Source organism: Microcebus murinus, chromosome 6 (genome assembly GCF_040939455.1).
Source record: "Microcebus murinus isolate Inina chromosome 6, M.murinus_Inina_mat1.0, whole genome shotgun sequence".
Taxonomy (NCBI): Eukaryota; Metazoa; Chordata; class Mammalia; order Primates; family Cheirogaleidae; genus Microcebus; species Microcebus murinus.
This window is the reverse complement of record NC_134109.1, coordinates 65,902,943-65,909,640: the sequence shown is the minus strand read 5'-3', so window position 1 is coordinate 65,909,640 and position 6,698 is coordinate 65,902,943. Positions and strand designations below refer to the sequence as shown.

At 31.1% G+C, this 6,698-nt stretch overlaps 1 non-coding gene across 1 annotated transcript; it reads left to right on the top strand.

Moving 5' to 3' along the window:
• The first annotated feature begins 5,659 nt into the window (after positions 1-5,659).
• On the top strand, positions 5,660-5,766 carry LOC142871681 (U6 spliceosomal RNA). The gene has a single exon (XR_012919904.1). It is a non-coding gene; the product is annotated as a U6 spliceosomal RNA (small nuclear RNA).
• The last annotated feature ends 932 nt before the right edge of the window (positions 5,767-6,698 follow it).

The following is a 6,698-nucleotide window of genomic DNA, read 5'->3' as shown; positions in this document are numbered from 1 at the left end:
TGTCTGTCACCAGTTCTAATTAGTTCTACCACCAGTCTACTATTTCAGCAACATTCTCTCATGATCACATCCTAGACTTTTACATTGTTGCTAAGTGGTCTACCTCAGATATTTTAGTAAACTATCATATGACATAAAGCTCTGAGATGCCTCAATCTTTAGCTCCCATTAAACTCATAACTCCATTTTATTTTAATCTTGTGTCTTTTCCATTCCATTTTATTTTAACCCATAAACTACCATTAAATCTTACATCTTTCCTGTCCAATGTGATATATTGTATTATTTCCAATTATTCACTCCCTTCCCTGTAAGACTTCTATGTATCTTACATTTAAATGTCAATTCTCTTTGTAACAATGTGTCTACTAACCTATCCCATGGTCAGGCTTTACCATAGGGAATTGCTTGCTTTGGTCAATGTAATGTTAGCAGACATGGCAAATGCCATACTAGAGAAGATTCTTTAAAAGGAAGACAAGGGAAGTAGAATATATATATATATATATATATATATATATATATATAGTGCATATATATACTTTCTATATATCATATTATGTAATATTATAATATATGTCATTTCCTTTTGATAGGAATATATTCTCAACTATAATAAATAATATTGATTTCAGATCTTATACCAATAAACAGTAAGTAGCAACAAAGGAGTGTCAACAAAGACAAAATCCTAATGCAATAAAAAGTTTTACAAATGTACCTTGTAAAAAATGTCTGAACAATCTTCTGAGAATATTCCAACATACTCTTTTACTAAGTGAGCCCAAAACTGAAAGAAACATAATTTCTGATTCTTATATTATACAGTGGTTAGATTGAGAATACTCTCCTTTTCCTATGCTAAATAACACCGAGCATAAACAAGAATAACTTGGGTACTTGCTCCATTAAACATATGCTCCTAGAAAACTATGAAGCACCTAAAATAACTTATTTATCAAGACAAACTTTTCAAGTCTTGCTCTTTAATCCAAAGCCACTATGTCATAAATGGTGCTCAAAGCCAACCAGTTGTCTGACTTAGAATGTAATCAACTAGACAGGGCTTTAAAATCCTACAAATATCCTCTCCTCAATTTCCAAAGATTCCATTGGTGGTTTTCTTGTATATCTTGAGTTGTAAGAAAATTGATTTTAGGATGATAATTATATTAATATGATATTTGGTTAGGCGCTAACCAGTGACAAGTTTCTCAGTGATTACTTGCTTCTCATATTCTTGGGGGAGAATTTGATCTTTCAAAACTTGATTACATATGGGTAAGATATTATAACTATTGTGAAATGAGTTCTCTTTTTAATATATTAATTACTGTAAGCTTTGATAAAATTAGCCTATTATAGAAACAATAACTGCTTCAAATTCTGTGTATTTACAGTATTGATAAGTAGAAATATTACTTATTTTACAGAATAGCCATCTTTGTTTAGAAATTTCTTTGATGCAGAAAAAGGGTCATTAGCAGAGCCTAAATGGACAGGGGAAAATGAAGGAAGACTAAATTACTCTGTAGCAGAAATGGATAAAACACTTTGTTTCCTTTTTTGTTTTTTCTGCAGTGAAAAAGGAGAAGAGAAGAGGAAGGAAAAGCAATAAAAAAAGATGTCATGAGGATAGATACTATTTGACAAGTCAGTAACTACTAGTAAAAACTTGGGGGAAAAATCTTACTTTTAGAACACTGAATGCTATCATTCAGTATTAAGTAGATTCTATTATTGGGATGATCGTTATTACTTCCTAAAACGTTCAGTAAAGCATGCAGCACACACAAATAGCACACGAGTTTGTGTGTGTGTAGAATGAGTGGGCTGATTTACACCCTAATTATATGGAGTTAGGAGCATGGGTGAGAAACTGAATTGATCCATGAAGTGAATAAAATTTGTTGAAAGAGAAGCTTTGAGCAATAGGCGATTCTAAGGATGTAAGACACACAGGTATTTTTACTCTAATCTTGAGGCAGAGGTAGGTAGGTATAGGTTATCATTGAATTTTTGCAGTCTGAAATGTGGATTTGAGTCAACATTATGGATAATTTAAAGGGTGAAGTGACAATAGCTAAGACATGAGCTAAACTAACTTAACATGAAACAAAATTGCAACATATAAATAACCACAAAAGTAACTCCACATATGGAACATGCTCAAAAGGAGTATTTCCATGCATTATTTGTAGGTAATATATATAAATGTTTCTATATCATATACAAATTCAGTAAAAACTGGAGAATTTTAATAAAGTCTCATGCATAGATATATTATATTATTTGTTATTATTTATGATAATTTTATATTGTAAAATATAGTCTCTGATAATTAAATTTCATGTTTATCCATTAATAATTTGTTTTATTCACACATGTAAAATATCTTTTAGGTTACAGATTTCATGGAAGAATGCAAAATGATGAATTATACATTGAAAGCACTGTATTCAAGCTAATCATAATCTTTATAAATTGTATCATTTTCAAACTTATAACTCCACCATTAAAAATGAAATTCAACATCATCAATTAAACTATGTTGAATATTCTAATTTTTTATGCCCTTAGTTTCTTCGGGAATAAATTTTATTGAGATCAACTCATTTGGCAATTTATATGTTCAAAGTATATTTTCACAACCGGAAGACTACACAGAACTCAAAAGAATAACATGTTGCACATATAATAGTAACATTCATAAGGTGTCGGGGAGGTGGAAGTAGAGAAGGGGGATGGGCATATTCACACCTAATGGATGCAGGATACACTGTCTGGGGGATGGAGATGCTTGAAGCTCTGACTCAGGTGGGCAAAGGCAATATATGTAACATAAACATTTGTACCCCCATAATATGCTGAAATAAAAAAAGTAAAAAATAAAAAAAGAATAACATGTTGACTTTTTTTTGCAGAGTATGATGGGGAAAGTAAGAGATAGAGAGGGAAAGAGAATAGAACAAAGAGTGTAAGAAAGAATGAGGAAGAGGAGATCTGAGTACTCAAGACCAAATAAGGGAGAGAATTAGACACAGAGTGGTATTCTCTTTGAAATATCTTGAGATGTCAATGTCATACATTTTTTGTAAGCCTTTGAATGCATTATTTATGAATCAAAAATGGCCAACAGCAATTCATTTTCCATTTTAAAGCTAGCTATTTTATATATACTCTGGAGAGAAATATGGGGGAAAACACTTTTGAAGTCATGGCATCTTGAATTCAAAATCAAATTAAAAACTCTGGATTCATTCACAAGGATAGTATTGCTTTTATAGAGCTTCTTTTCAAGCACTCTTCCTCTAGAAGAATAAGCTACCATTTCTGTGCCAGAATATTACGTGACCTGATTCTTTAGGTAAAATGCATCCTGAGGATCACTAGGAAGTCCCAACAGATGATACTTATAGCTAGATCCCTTGATGAGACACATTTGGGACATAACTCCCCCTTGAATTCAGCAGCATGAAAGCAAATTAGATAGGAATCAGACTAATCATTGACTGCAAAAGATTTGATCAATATTGTATGTTTTTAAGCTAAATTAAATTATGGAAATAATCACTTAAAAAGGCACACATTGTCCTTAATGATGGAGGCCATAACTTCAAAAATTATGAAATATGAAAAAAAATTCTATCTATATATTCTTATTTACCTTTTATTTACTAAAAGGAGAAAACCCTACAGTTACTGGCATTAGGAGACAAGAATTAAACTCTTTTCATTATTAATATAACTTATTCCCCCATGGTAATACTAAATCAAAGAGTTTATTGGCAATAAAAATGTATTTGAATTAGTGAATGTGAAGATTATCTGTAGTTATTTTAGCTGGGAATAAAATAGTTAAAGGATATTATGTTTGCATGCTTCAGTAACAAAGAATAGGTGTTTATCTGGGGAAACTTTGCCATTTTGTTTATTATCAGTAAATACATTCTTACAAAGTACTAAAGTAGCTTTGTTCATGTTCTGAAATTAAATTAAGTGATCTATGAATATCCAATCTGATAATTCAAGGGTTCCTGTCTTGATGAAAACTCTTATTACTATTCCTCAGACCAGTGTAACACAATGAAAAGAATTATGATCATTTTTAACTTGGATAGCATTCATCAAATGGCAATATAGGAGTGAAAGGTCCTATACCTTATTTTCATTCCTTTGAACCATCTACTGAGCTAATGCTTTTTTCTTTTTAAAATGTCCTGCAAATATAAAATGTCCTTGTCTTTATAGTATTTTGAAATTTATTTTAAGAAATTTGCTCTGTGAGCAGGATTTTAAATTTGGCATGAGGCCTCCTCTGATTCAGGGAATAAGCAATCTCCCTCTCTTCTACTGGAAAGATATTCCCTTTCAACTTGTGCCTTTTTGCCCAATACACATCAATGAATTCAAGACCCAATATACCATGTCTTAAAAATCCATTTAGAAAACAATTGCTCCACTCAAAGTTCATCTCCTTCCTTTATCAGAAGTTGCTGGAAATGTAATTTTGCAGTAAGCATTTCATTTCTTGTCTTGAAATAGATTGAGGTAAATGTAAAGTCAATGATTAGATAAATGCAATGTCTTGGGTTGATGCCACAATGCAATATTCGATGGTGTGGTCAGTACTGATGGATGTTTTGTGTAGTTACTCAGCTGTATAATGGGATAAATTCCCATGACTCAATTTAAAACACCATGTGGCTCCTCTCAATTAATATTACCAAAAGTACTTTGGCACAAATACAAAAAGCGTAAGAGATTAGTGCTGAGCATGCAAGTGCAGTAGTTTTTGCTCTGCGCAGAGATTCTCTTTCATACAATAAACTGTATCTGTGTACAATTTATCCACTGAGTTGCATTGTGCACAGTAAATAACACTATAAAGATTATTCCTCCTTCAAAAACCACTTTTATGATGTTATAAATAGAAAGCCCCTGCAGAGTAATTTCCTATAACACAGTTAAGAATTAAGCCCTTATGAAGCAAGTGTGTTTGCACGCGCACACCCTCACCCCCACACAAAGTCCATAGAACTGTCATTTATGAAAATATCTTTATTTCAATGACAAGAGAATATATTCCTCTTTTCTATTCCCTGGTAGGAAGATGCACAGTGTTCAACATCATTCAATTTAAAAGAGGGTGAAAGGAAAGAGAGGCATTTCTTTAAGACAGAAGAAAAAACAATGAGTAGACTCCCAAACATATTGGTGGGAAACAAAGAGGCTAAATTTTCTGGTATGGCATAACATAGGATTTCATCAAGCGATACGATGATAAATACTTTTTTCTTTTACAAGTGCATCTTTCTGTGATGGTTATGTTTCTCTTTTAAATACAGATCCAGGATAATTGGGGACAATATCCAGTCACTACCTTGTGATTCATTGATCAAAACTGTAAATTTCCACAAATTTTTAAAAATTAAAATGTGTAATTTTTTTAAAATTTTCAAATATATAAATAGTTGTTTGTTTATCAACAATTTATTTTCTACTATTCTCAGATCCAACACAGCATAGTTGGTAATTTAGAAAGATTTGCTGTCTCTTCACTTGAAGCAATATGTAATTACTGTTTAAAAAACAAAATAATTTTCATAATTGACTCTTTTTAGTTATAAGTATTCATATTAAACACTATCCTATAGCAGTACTCATTTTGGCTACACATACACTAAAATTGGAATGATACAGAGAAGATTGTTGTGGCCCTTGTGCAAGGATGACACAGAAATCTGTGGCACTTTCTATCAAAAAAATCCTATGGTACATCTTGTACACTACCGTGAAAAAAACACCTGATACATTTATGGAGGCATATGCTTATAATTATAGTTTTAAAACATAGAATTATATTTTGAATTTTGTAATTTTATGATTTTTCAATTATTCTTTATAAATAACTTTTAAAAAACATTTCTTCTTGAGAAATATTTTAGATATGATTCTATACTTCTAGAATTCTATAATTGCACAATCTTGTATTTTAGTAAGTTTTCTTTTTTCTCTCTGAAACTTTTCATTCTTATTCCTGTGTTACAAAATTGCATAATGATGTGACCATTGAATGGGTCTTGACTGGGACCATTTTGGTTTATTGGGCTGGCACTTAGTGGATGATCTTTCAATATAGAATCATGGTTTTTTGTTTTTTTGTTTTTGGTATTTTTAGTTATAGAGAATCTTGTGAATTATTTCTTTGTTTTTTTCCCCCACTTCATTTTATCTGATATTCTGGAACTTCTATTGTAAAGATATTTAAACATGTGTATCTTTTCTCCTTTATTTTCCATCTCTTCACCTGTTTCTCCTGTTTTTTAGAGTTCTTCTATTTTATCCTCCAAACTTTCCATTCTTTTTTTTTAAATAGCATCAAGTCTATTGTTTTAGATGCAATAAATCACTTCTTTTGTCTACTTGAGAATATAAATTACAGATTATTTGAATTGCATTTGCATCTTTGCTTCTCCTTCCTACATTCTCTCAGTTGCTTCTATTTTTGTTGTTGTTGTTTATTTGTTTCATTTTTTGTTTTTCTTGTTGAAAGCTTCATTGATGGTGGCTGAGTTTCAGTTGCTAAAGAACTCTCACAGGACCCCAAATTATAAAGTTTAGAAATGTATATTTATTACAAGAAAATAAAACAAAATGTCAGCAGCACTGAAGTTAGGAAGTGCATGAAACAAAAG